This window comes from Chamaea fasciata, unplaced genomic scaffold (genome assembly GCF_029207755.1).
Source record: "Chamaea fasciata isolate MVZ Bird 193981 ecotype frontalis unplaced genomic scaffold, bChaFas1.0.hap1 SCAF_8, whole genome shotgun sequence".
NCBI classification, from domain to species: Eukaryota; Metazoa; Chordata; class Aves; order Passeriformes; family Sylviidae; genus Chamaea; species Chamaea fasciata.
Genome location: NW_027094093.1, coordinates 23,520,626 through 23,533,603, shown reverse-complemented (window position 1 = coordinate 23,533,603; position 12,978 = coordinate 23,520,626). Strand labels below are relative to the sequence as shown.

At 57.2% G+C, this 12,978-nt stretch overlaps 1 protein-coding gene across 2 annotated transcripts in view; it reads right to left on the bottom strand.

The window, feature by feature from the left end:
• NHEJ1 (non-homologous end joining factor 1) overlaps positions 1-12,978 on the bottom strand; it is a 42,582-nt gene that overhangs the window by 1,136 nt on the left and 28,468 nt on the right. The gene's annotated exons all lie outside the window — the stretch shown is intronic.

Genomic DNA, 12,978 nt, shown 5'->3' with positions numbered 1-12,978 from the left:
GTGCACATGCACACACACACACACACACACAGACACAGAGACACACATGCACACCCCTGTACACCTGCTCTGGACAGGGGGTTCTGCCTTCCCATTGAGAGGCAGACTGCAGAGGTCATTCATGAAATGCCAGAGATAAGATCGCTCTGGAAGGGCTGTGGCTTCCCTGCCTGGAGCAGCATGGGCTGCAGCTTGCTGATATGGACAGTGAGCTTTGGGCAGGGACATGACCTAATAACAGGTGGGAACAGGTAGCCCCTGCCAGTCACCACAGCCTCCAGCACAAGGCATCACTGGTGGCCCCACAGAAAGTGAAAATGATGTGACAGTGAGACGAGGGATGCCCAGGTTTGCTGCCAGTTGGCCAAAACAGCTCCTGCCTCCCTGCACATACTTTTATTCCCTCCAGACTTGACACTGGAAGCCCCTCTCCTTCTGTGTGCACCCCTTGCCAGTGGGATGCCACCTTTCCTGCTGGGCCATGCTGATGCACATGAGAGATCTTGGCAGGCTGGGGAAGTGCCACACTCCACTGGGAACATAACACAGCTCACAGTGCCCAAAGAAACATACACGGGGATGGGGAAACACGTACATGCCCTGGAGGGGGAGCTGCGGGGGGTGTGTGGGGCACAGCATGGGCCTACAAGTGCAGGTGAGTGTGAGCATGATGACGTGCATAGGGGCTGTGTGTGCAGCAGTGTGCAGATGAGCATGGCTGTGGGTGCACGCATGGCTGGTTGTGTGGCTATGTGTGTGTGTGTGTGTGTGTCAAAGGTCTGAACACACACTAATCTCTGCCCTGCTCCACACCCAGACAGCAGGAGAACAAAGTGTAACAGATAAGGTAGGATCCTCTCTGGGCCAGGAAAGTGGGGAGGGGATGGGGACGCTCAGACCCACTCAAGGCCAGAGTCCAAAGCCTGACCCCAGCTTCCCGGTGACAGAATAGGTAGGCTGAGCCCTCCCTCACTGCACCCTGCCAGACACGGTGGCAGGATAGGGCTGATGCCAGGATGGGTTGGCTGGTGCCCAGACAGACACTTTCCATGCAGGTCTCATCACTTCTGCTGGAGGCACAGGCATGAAAGGCCCTTTGGGTGTAGGAAATGCATGGCACTGGCATCTGCTTTTTGACCAGCTGCTATACAGGTCACCTCCTCTGTCCCTGCCTGGTGCCACCAGAGGGAATGATGGTCTGCTGCCATCATCCCACCAGCATCCCACCAGCATCCCTGGGATTGCTTGGTACTGGGCAAGCACACCTCTCAATGCCTCATTGCCCAGCCTCAGAGCTGTTAGCTGTGTTGGCTCATCACAAGGTCCTTGAGAGAAGGAGGGATGCTGAACACCTCAGGCACCCCAAGGATGATCTTGCCCTGCGTGTCTCACCCCACAGAGCCAGTGTGGCACCCAAGGTTGCAAAAGCAGCATCCAAGGCTGGGAAGGTGACTGCACTTCAAAGGTAGAAGAGGGCCTGGTCATGGGTGGCCGACACAGCCCAGATCAAAGGCACAAGCTGGAGTCATAATTCAGAGAAAAGCAAACAGCAGTTCCCAGGAAAGTCAGGAATGGCAAAGAAGTGAGCAAAGTGTACTAGATAGCACTGAGTGGGTCAGTGCCCCAGGAGGGTAGGAGAGTCCCCTGCAGAGCCAGCCAGCTCTGGGTGCCACTACTATGGTGCTCACCCCCTCTCCCTGACACCAACGTGTCTCTGGGGAATGCCAGGGCAATGGGGCAGGCTATGCATCCCATTGCAAAGTGCTGCCCAATCTCCTCTGCTCCAACCCAGCCAGGATTGCACCTGGGATGTGCCCCAAGCCACAGGGCTGCTCAGACTGTGCCAATTCACAGCATTCAAGCAAGGATCTGGGAAGGGCAGCTGCTCACTCAGTGCTCAGCCCCAGCTGCCCAGAGCCAGCACAGTGCCCCCATGGCGCCCCTGGGGTTGGGCAAATAATCCTTGCAGGCACCCAGTGTCCCCAAGAGCAGCACACACACACCAACTGAGGCGGCACCTTGGGGAGGCACTGGGAGGAGTGCCCAGCACCACTGGGGGGAATTGGGCATCTGGGGTGGCACAGGGGTCTGCAGGTGCAGGGCACCTGCTGCCTACGCCTGCGGGAAGGGCTCAGCTCCAGCAAGTCCAGGGTGGAATTTGGGAGTCAGCGGCCACTTCCTGCCACTGCCCTTCCCGGCGGCTGGAGCCCGTGGGCTCAGGGCCACGGGGTGGCCGGAGCTGGCCCGCGGCGGGACTGGGAGGCTGCGCTTCACAGCCCCAGAGGGAAATGAGTTATAACCAGAGCTGGAAGCATTTCCCTGCAGAGCTATGACTCAGCAGGGAGCAGAGCGTGCTGTGTCAGTCACCGGCCACCTGATGGCCCCGAAGGCTGAGAGGGACAACGAAGTGTCCCCTAAAGGGCTGGATGGGGGACAAGCCTTGGCTACAGCTGGTTTTCCCCTTCCTCCTTGCCCCACTGCTCCATTCCAAATCTGAACCCTGCTGCAGAAAACTTGTCCCCACTGCAACATCAGCCCTGGCCTCTGGTGACTTGTTTTTACCTGATTACCCACCTCCAGGATAAACATGATGTCTGAGGTCCGGGGAGCCACTCAAGCACAGAGCTGGCAGCTGGGGGAGTGCTGGCTGGGTTGCCCCACACGACTCGCCAGGCACCAGGGAGTGATGCCTCGGGAGCTGGCATGGCTTGTCTGGCCTGTTATGACTACCTGGCCACAAGGCCAAGTGGGATGCCCCAGTATCAGGAGGGACTCAAGGCTGCGGTAGCGGCACGGGAGACTCCACAGCACACCCTGAACTGTGACTGGGGCAGGGGGAGATGCTCAGCAAAGGGGAGCAGGTGCCCAACCTCACACTGAGAGCAAGTCGTGCTCATTGACAGCCCCACGGTGTGGAAGGGCAGCTCAGAGGGAGCTGGGCTGCAGCCTCGCTCAGTGACCCCCAGCCCAGAGGGCTCTGCTATGGGGCTGGACCCCAGTGCTGAGATGCAGCAGGGTCAATGGTGGGCATGCTCCAAGGCATTTTGCATTTACACACCCCCTGCCCAGACTCCCTTCTCAAGAGGCCAAAAGGGACAGCAATTTGAATGTCCTCTTGACAGTATGAGCAGAAGGGGCACATCACCCAGCACCGCACCATGCCACCAGCACAGAGGCATCACCTTTCCCTGGCCCAGGATGGGTTTGTAGGCAGGCTGGATGGAGTGCTGGGCCCCCGCACCACTGCCAAGCACCAGAGTCTAAATCGGTCATGCTCAAAGCTGGGGACTGACCCTTTCATTATCACACCAGACGTTCGAAGCGGTTACCAACATTCTTCACTACAAATCCCACATTCCTATTTTTTAATATATTTTTAACTGGAAAACAGAGTGAATGAGGCCTGTTTGGAAATTACAGCCTGGCTGCTGTGGCTTGTATGTCAGATCTGCCCACATTCCCGTGGCCAGCCTCAGCACATGCTCCACAGGGGCACACTTAATAATTCCTGCCGGGGCTGGAGCCAAGGGGTGTGTGCCAAGGGGGAGGATGGCTTCCCCAGGCTGCCCCTGCCAGCGGGCTCCATGGAAGCAGCGTGGTGGAGTGACAGACCAGGAATGGCAGACTGGTTCTCCGGCACTGGGCACTGACACACTGGCATGGATGAAGTCTGGTGCTGCTGTGGCAGTCAGTGGTGGGCAGGGGAAGGGTTCTATGGCTGGTGCACTCCTGTGCCTCATGGCCAGGCTGCCCTTGACACTCTACCCTGCCACAAGCTTTGTGCATGCTCCTGGGAATGGGGCTGAAATGGCTTGCTGGACCTCTGCTGGTCATCTCTGCCCAGCAATGCCAATGTCAGTCAGGCTAGGGAGAGACCCTCTCTGGAATCCAGATAGATGCTAATCCATCCTCTGCCAGCAGCAAAGGATCTGTCTGCAAGAGAATAGATGGAGAAGGTTGAACTGTCCCCTTCCAGCTGGTATCAAGGGCAGAGAAGGGGGGTGTTTATTCCCTGGGATGAAGCAGGACACATCAGCCCAGTCTCCTGCCCCAGCTTCCTTGTCGGGCAATGACCCTCTCCCTGGGGACAGAGCCACCTCCAGGCACAACGAGGTGCCCTACACTGACCACTGATGCCCTTTCCCAGCTCCTCCAGCCCTTAGATCTACTTGCACCCCCTCCCCTATCCCCAGCCTGCAGCAGTCGCTGGGACACTGCATACCCCAGAAGCAGGTGGCTAAAGGACCAGGTCTGAGCTTGCACTGTCACTGTCTCCATTCCCCCCCTCATGCACTCCCAGGGGACACGCAGCAGCAGCAGCAGCTAGGAGAGCTGGCAGTGCTGCCAGCCCGCCCTTGGAGCAGGCACGGGCAGGATGGCCAGGGCTTCACAGGCAGGCAGCCAGGCTGAGCACACCTGGCAGGAAGTGGCGGTGCCGGCAGGGGAAGGCAGCCGGAGAGCTGATGAGAGGTGAAGGGGTCACCCCGGGGAAGAGCGAGTGGTTGAGGCTGGGACAGAGGAGCATCCCAGCCCGGCCCAGCCCGGCCCGGCATGGCACAGCACTCCTCCCAGCACCGTTCTGGCCCTGCTGCCGGCAATGTTTTCCTTTCCCCCTGACTTCAGGGGCCTTTCCAGCGAGCAAATGTCAGGCACATAAAGAGCAGCACTGTGAGCGGAAGATGGAGCGAGAATGCCTGCCCGAGTCCCTCCGTAAGTGCTGTCTCACACTTCATCAAGGCAGCCTTTGCAAGCGAGGCACTCGCTTAACAACCAGCAGTCTATGCTGGCCGGCGACCGCAGCAGCCCCGCCGCTCAATACCCTTTTCTTTTCTCCTTGTGCTGTTTTTGTGGCTTGGGTTACAGCCTTTCTCGCAGACACTGAGCGGAGGGGCGTGGTGGCAGCGGGGGCTCTGCATTGTGCCGCCGCCACGCCGGGGTGGATGCTGGTTTCTCCCATTCAGGGATGCTGGGGGGGTTCTATATCTGCCCTGCCCACTCACTCCTGCATCCAACGCGCAGGGATAAATCCCAGGAAAAAGGAGGGTCAGCGGCAGAGCAGAGGTAGGGCAGGAGGTTGCAGCATCTACTCCCCAGGCATATGAGGACCAACCCACAAGGAGCAGCCTGGGGCTTGGCAGAGACCCTGGTGGAGAGCGAGTGGTTCCAGCCCCAGTGGGTAGTCCCTACCCCATCCCATTTGGAAAGAAGCCCTCCTGCCAGGCTGCCAAGCAAATCCATGGGCATCCAAGCTCTCCCCCTGCCCAAGTGCCAACAAACTCTCTGAAAAAGAGCATTGCCTCCCTACCTGGGCAATGCTGGTAGATGCTGGGCCTTGCTGTACAGGGTCTGGTGGCACCTGCTGGTGGCAATCCCAGCTCTAGCTTGACCATGGGCATTTGTTGCCCTGTCCAGCAGCCCATGAGGTAACAGCAGGCGAGCCTTTGGGGAAGCTGGCACTGGGTGCCAGTTTGGCAAGGGACATGGACAAGGAGAATGCCCTGAAGTGTAGCAGGCCCCAGCATGCCAGGACTAGTGAGGATTTGCTTCAAGGAAAGCAGAGTCACAGGCTGATAGTACCTATGGCCTTCACCTCCAACCAACCTGACCCATCACTGACTCAGGCTGCCTTCTCCAGGGTCAAGAGCAGAAGACATGGAGACCTGGTGTCCAGTATGCCTCCTCTCCCAAAGTGACAGCTCAGGGACCCCACTTATCTGTGAGGAAGCTGGGTGGCTCACACTGCCTTGTTATTTTAGGCTGACTCGGTGAATATGGATACATCATCCAGGCTTATTATTGTAGGGTTCCTCCGCAAAGTGTGCCAGCTCATGCGGGTTTATTATTGTCTGCTCAGGAAAGCTGGACACATGGCACTGGTCTGTTATTGCAGGGTTGCTCAGGAAGGCCAGCCAGCTCATCCCAGCTTGTTATTGCACAGAGCTCATGGGGGGCTGGCCAGGAAACTTCCTGCGAAGTGGGGTGATGGAAAGGGAGCCACACCTGGTGAATCACAAGGATGCTGCGTGGTGATAAGGAACAGCAAAGGGTGGGATCCAGCACCTCAGCTCCACCCAGCAAGGACAGGCCACTCATTCATGGGCACAAGCACTCATGGGTCCCCTGCAACCTGTGGGGCACTGAGGCTGGCAGAGGCAGCAGGAGTGTGGGTCAGGGCTGGGAACTGGCAAAGCAATCCTCATACTCCTTGAGAAACAAAATCTGGGGATGACATGGGGACAACCACCCAACTACTGCATCCAGTACATCCCTAAACCTGGCACACAAGGGCTTAGCTGAGCTAACAGGGCCCAGAGAGGAAGCTGGTGCTGAGCCAGGTGGGATTAGGGGCTTTTGGGGGGAATCTGGGTGTGTTTAGGACCAAGGTTGAGCAGCTCCACCCTTGTGGCTTTGTAGTTCCTCCCAAGCACGGGTGCAGCCATAGGGGCAGCCCCTGGGGATGCTGCCCCATTGTCACCTGAAACCGCAGCAGGAAGCATTTCTGTGTGGGGCAAGGGGGCAGCAGGGCTTACTGCTGAGCTGCCTTAAGCAGGTCCCCAGGCACATGGCCCCAGTAGGGTTGGGTCCAACATGCCCCAGCAGCCCCAGCACTGCTGCTGGCACAGCCACTGAGTCACCATCACCTCCCCCTGCTCTGTGACAGACCGTGTTTCCCAGGCATGGCAGCCTGCTGGTGTCACCCCAGGCTGTGCCCAGCTGTGCCAGGTGCCCAGGTGTCCCCCCAGGCAGTGCCCAGCTGTTCCAGGTACCCAGGTGTCCCACGGGCAATGCCCAGCTGTGCTCAGTGCAGATGTTGGTCCCCAGCCAGGCACCAGGATTGAGTGTCAAGAGAGCTCTCCATGCACAGCAGCAGTGGCAGGAGGCCAGCCTGCCCTGTGAGCACACAGCCCTTTCATTCATGGCAAAAAATAGCCCCCCGGGGTGTGGTCCAGGCTGGAAAAGCCCCCTCCATCCCTGGCCAGCCCATGTTTATTCAATACGGGGGGGACACACTGCCCTCTCCCTGCCCCCCAGCCCTGTGCAACATCTCCCTGCCAGAGTGGCTGCTCTTGGACGTGATTCGCTGGGTCCCCCCTGGCCAAAACACACAGGCTGGGGCGGGGGGGGAAGGCAAAACCCTAAAAAGCACTGGGTTTGTCTCCAGGAGGAGCAGCCCGTGGTGATGTCATGAGAGTTTGCAAGCGGCCACATGAAAGGGACTTGCTGCCCAGGAAATCCACAGGTCAATGATCCTTCAGACAAGCCAGCAATTCTTCGGTGGGCCAGGAAGGAAACCTCGAGGAGCCCAAGCCAAGCCTGCCCTTGCCACGGGGACATAGCTTGCCCCCAGCCTCATGGCCCCCCAGGATCCCCAACCCTGCTCCACAATCCCTCCATATCCCCTTTTCTGCAGCTGTAATTCACAACAGCTCCATCCCTCTGCCAAATGGTACCAACATCTGTCCTGCAGTCCCTGGGCACCAAGCCTTTCCCCATAGACTACCAACATCCTAATCCCTGCTCTGCAGCCTCCAGAGTCTGGACCTCTGCCCCACAGACCCCAGACCCTTTCCCTCTGCTGGTCGGGGGGCAGCACCCCTATTTCCATGGTAATCCATCAGGCTGGAAGTGGCAGGTGATTTAGGGTCAGGCAGCGCTGTGACCTGACAATGGGGATGCAGCAGGGCAGAGGGTTTTCTTTCATGAAGGATTACACTAGGGACAGCTGGGAACACACAGATCAGCCCCCTCAGCCCCCTCCCCAAGAGTCAGCCAGGTTCTCAGTCTGCTCTAGCAGGCATTGCAGACATGGGCCCTGAAACCAAATCCACTGCCCAGGGCTCCCCTCCCCATTTTCCATAGGTGCGGGATGCAGTGGTTGGACTGATGAGGAAGATTTTCCTTCCTCCTCCTCCCCATGCAGGAAACATCCCTGGGCTCACAACCAAGCCCAGGGTTCCAGCTCTGCACATCAGTCTGCTCTGCACATCCCAGCCCCTCCATGGATCCTGTATCACATGGAATTTGGTGATGGAGCTGCCCTTCCTGCCCCATCACAGGCTGCAGCCCAGAAGGAGCAGAGTAGCAAGCGAAGCTCAGGGTTTTGACTTCGTGCCCCCAGAACCTCGTATGCATCATTTTAGGAGGCTGCAAGCAATCAGCCTGCCATCTGCAACTTGCCCATGGAGACAGTCTTTTGCTTCACTTGCTCCATCTCCCCATCCACAGACACAAAGTGACAAGACCCTGTGCAACTCCAAAGGTGCCTGGAGACCAGCATGTACCCCAAGCTGGTGCCACAGCACGTGGGGACACTGGCTGGGAAATCCTTCGTGGAGCAATGGGCATGGGTGTCTTCACAGTGTGGTGCTGGGGCTCTCTGAGCCCAGCTGAGTGGTGACTGGAACCCACTGCCCTCAGCAGAGAGAGGATCTTTGCAAAAGAGTCAGCTTTGAGAAGACCACAACCTGGGACTGCTAGGATGCAGGGCATCTTCATCCTGCTGGTACCCAAACCAGTCCATGATTGCACTGGACTCCTGGAGGGGACCGGGAGAGTGGAGAGGAGATGGCAGCCCCCACATTCAATGCAAGGCTCTCAGGGCTGTTCCCTCTCCCATCTGGGCCCAGGTTGGGATGTTTGCTCCTGCTGTCCCTGTGTCAGCAAAGAGAGGGGACTCAGTCTCTATGACTGTCAATCAGGCACTTTTCACCAGAGCTAAAAATGCACTCGCAGAAGGAAAAAAAATAAAAACACAAAACAAAACAGAGAGGTGAAAAATTCCTTGATATTTCTCTCCTGCAAATCCCCAGAGCCAGCAGAGAGGCGAGAGCCCCCGGAGTTTGTCAAGCAAACACTTTCACACCCTTGGCCACGGTCGGCACGCTGCCGCTGGAATGCCAAATATATATTTAAGCCCTGCTCATCAAAGGAGTCTGTTCGGAGTCGGTTTCGGGCAACGTGCATGTGGGTTTGGCCTGGAGAGAAACCCAGGGATGTGGAGAACATTTCTAGGGGATGGGAGACAGCTCGCGTGCGCGCACATGCACACGCATGAGATAAATGACAACCTTCAAGGTTGTGTGGCTGTAAGGTCGCGGGCTGGGCACGAGATACCTGCCTGCTGTGGCACTCACCCTTATCAGCGCCTGTCGCACTGTGGGGTGGAGATGTTTAGGCTGGAGGGAGGCCAGCAGCCATTCTGCATTCCAGTGCTATAAACTTTGTCAAAGCTAAGCGAGCTCAGCCAACAAAACCAGGGTCCAGCAAGACAAGCAGGAAGCAGCACTTTGGGAGAGGGCAAGATTGCAGGGACATGGAGGGCTGCTCAGGGCTGTGCACCTCGCCATGAGGTGATAAGAAGCCTTGGCTTGGGCTCAGTGCTATGCAAGAGTGAGACACAGATAGAGCGCTCCTCTAAGTCCAAGGCTGGATTTTGCCAGTGCCACAGATCCTCCTCTGCCTCCCCTAGCACTACCTGCACTAGGCTGCCAGCCATCCCACAGAGCATCACTGCTTATCTGCTGCCAAACCACCCCCAGTCCTGTTCTTGGATGCATCAAGGGCAGGGGGCTGCTGCTCCACAGCTCCTCTCAGACATGGCTTTGCTGGAACAGGCTGGATACAGCAAGGAGCACTTTGGGAACACACAGCATAGGGGAGACTCCTTCTGCATGGACCACTCCTGTTCCTCTCTCCTTTACAAGTATTCCCTTGGTTTGTTCCAGACAGCCCAGGGACCTGTGCACCTCTCATGGTCATCCTCAGCACCAGAGAGACAGGGAAATCACTGCCTTCCTCCTCCTCTTTTGTGTGAGGCTTGCAGAATGCCAGTGCTGGCTGTAGGGGCTGAAGGCAGTTCTGGGGAATGCTACATCCGGATTGATGGCAGCGCAGGAGCTCCATCTCCAGAGATGACAGGCTGACCTTTCCCCTCTCTGTCATTACTCCAGCCAAGAGCAAAGACGTTTTAGCCCAAATCTTGTACCTAATCCCAGCTGACAGAGCTGCAGGTTGGGGTCTGGCCGAGGGCTGGAGTTGGACAGGGCAGGAGAGATCATTGCCTCAAGCATATAGAGCATGCCAGTGCTGTGAAATCAGGCATTACGCGCCTGTCTCCCACGGCAGGACTAGCCCGTCAGGCTGCCAGGGAGACGCTCTGGTTATGGCAGGGACAATCCCAACAGCAGCAGGGCCTGACCCTGCACAGCCACGTCTCTCAAGCTGGGTTCATCCCCAGGTGAGGGGAGGGATTACTGCACCACGGTTGTATTTCAGGCACCTGCTGCAAATAAAACACTCTGTCAGGGCACCATCGCCCTTTCAGCCTGGGAGAGAGGGTCAGGGTCCCTGTGGTGCTACCTGGGGGGGCACAGAGGGCTGGGGGAGCTGGGAACCGGGGCCCCAACCCTGCCCCATGCTGTGCCACTCCACCTGGGCGAGCAGATTTCCCCTTGTTTCTGCAGCCTCTTCCATCTCTGTCCTGCCAGATTCAGCCACTGCAGTCCAAGTTACTCCTCAATATCAAGGGCAGGGATCCCAGCCTGTTCTGGTTCTGGGAGAGATGCTTGGAGCTTCACCATTCACCCTTGGCAATGACAAGCAAAGACCTCCTCAGCTCTGACAACTGCTTCTTTTTCCAGCCCCCAGTCCACTCATCACATCACTCTCTCCATTCATACTTGCCTTGCTCAGAAGGGTTCACCCATCCCTTGCCATCTCCAGACAGCAAAACCATGCCCTTTGGCTAAATACAGTGTTTTTTAAAAACCTCACCATTTTCATCCCTGTTTTTCTAGGTGTTTTCTTCCATGCAGAACTGTCTGTCAGCAGCAGCACTGGAAAACAAGATACCAAGGACATCTGATTCCAGCTGCTCATGTAAAATCTCATCTATTTGTAGTCCCTCTCTCCTGGAACACCATCACCCTTCAGTCTAAAAATTGGTCTATCTTCAACCTTATTTAAAATAACATACACAAATATATTGTTTCCTATATGGTGCCAGGCTACAAAATCCTCCTCAACTTAAACCCCTGCCATCACCACGGCAAGGTCTTTCTGCAGGCTCGGGGAAATAACAAGGGACCTCTATAGACCCACCCTGCACTGCCATCAGTTGCCATCATCTCAAATGGTCAAGGAGCTCTTTCTTCACCCCCCAACAACCCCAGCTCCTCTAGCAGCCCCACAGTGGGGGAAGAGGGTTCCCTCAAATGCCCTGCCTCCAGGAACTGAGGCTGGCAGTTTGAAGAGAACCTCTCCAAACACCTGGAAGCTCAAAAGGCAGCTCTTCAAGTCGACATCAGAGCCAAGGCGAGGACTGGGCTGCTCCTCACTCTGCCCATGCTGGCTCCTGCAGCTGGTGCCCGCAGCCCACTGCCTCCTACCAGGCTACACATCTGGAGCCTCCACCCGTGCAGGAGAGCAGTAATCAATTACAGGGCTGGCAAAGGCAGGGCTGCTCCATGGCTGGCACGTGGCACCAGTTCCAGCGGCTGCAGAGCACGTGGCACAGCACTGGAGGCAGCCAGCTGGGTGCAGATATGCCACTGGCTCATGGGGAAGAGGCAGGGGAACCACTTGAAAGCCATGGTATGAAAGAGCTGGTAAACCAGGGCCACTCCTCTGCTCCTCTGGCTTCATGTGCTATTTATAGTGCTCTGGGTGCCCACCCTGGGGAAGCTCAACCCCTGGGGTGCAGACTATTGCCAAGTCAGGCATCTTGTCTGCCATTCAGCGCCCAACACCCCCAGCAAAATTCTGGACCCTCCTGGTAGCTAAGATGCTCCAGGGTGGGCTGTGATCCAGCCCATCACAGCATGGACACATCAGCACAACCAGTCTGTACAGCACGAACATATGGACAAGCACTGCCACACCAGTCTGGTGACAAGGAGAGGACAAGCCATGGTCACTCCTTGGAACCCCACTGTTAGTAACCCCAGCTGGTTGCAGCTGAGGGGGGTAAGATGTCCCTGGTCTCCCCAGGGCTGGGTGGAAAGGCTGTGGGGAGGCTCCCATCAAGCTTACAGGCTGGTTTCCTTGTTGAATGCAAAGGGTTAGGTCTCACTCTGTGTCCCAGCACCCAACAACTCCTGGGCATTGCTAGGGTTTCTTGAGTCTTTGCATGCAGAGGAGAGCTGAGTTTGCAGCAGGGAAATGTGATTCTGCTAACCCACACCTCGCAGGGGCTGCTGAAGGGCTTCAGGGAAGGTGGGATGTGAGGAAGAGGAGAAAGAGCAGGAATGCCATGCCCTCAGTGTCTCCCATAGTGCTGGCCCTGCATCCTCTCCTCCTGCCAAGCAGTACATCCAGGCATCACTCTGTGCACAATCCCATCTGTACTTAACCCCGGCTCTGTCTAACCCCAGCTCTGTGTCTGACTCCAGCTCTGCTGGCACCTGCGGGAGCAAACGTGGCTGTAGCCCAATGCTCACCCCTGTGAGCTGAGTTTTGTGGGCCCTGGTGTCTCCCAAGGGCTGCAGGATGAGAATGCTGCCCAAACAGCCCAGAGCAGTGGTGACCCCTGGGGCTGAGGATTAGGACTGTGCTGATCAGGAGCAGGTGGCAGCTGATGGTGCTCCCCCAGCCAGCGGTGGAGGAGGAGCTAAATTTATTCCACCAATATGTGGGCAGCAGGAGGGGACCAGGGGGCTCCTCCAGCCTGTCTGCCCCATGCATGGCCAACCCTGTCCCGACACCAGTGACGACAGCACGGTCCTTTTGGACTGTCTCTTTGGCACCCGCGTGTCCTGATGACTGGCCCTGAGCGGACCCAAGTCCTTCCTCCTCTGACCACAGAAGGGAAAGTTTCCAAATTAAAAACCTAAATCTGGCAACAAGGTGCCCATGGCAGGAACCTTTTAAACTGGCCATTAAAGTTTATAAGTTAGACGGGCACCAGGAGCAAGCGGCGGAGCTGCAGAAAAACAGCCGCCCCTCCTTGAGCAGCCTAACCACGGCTGTCCCCAAAGCCAC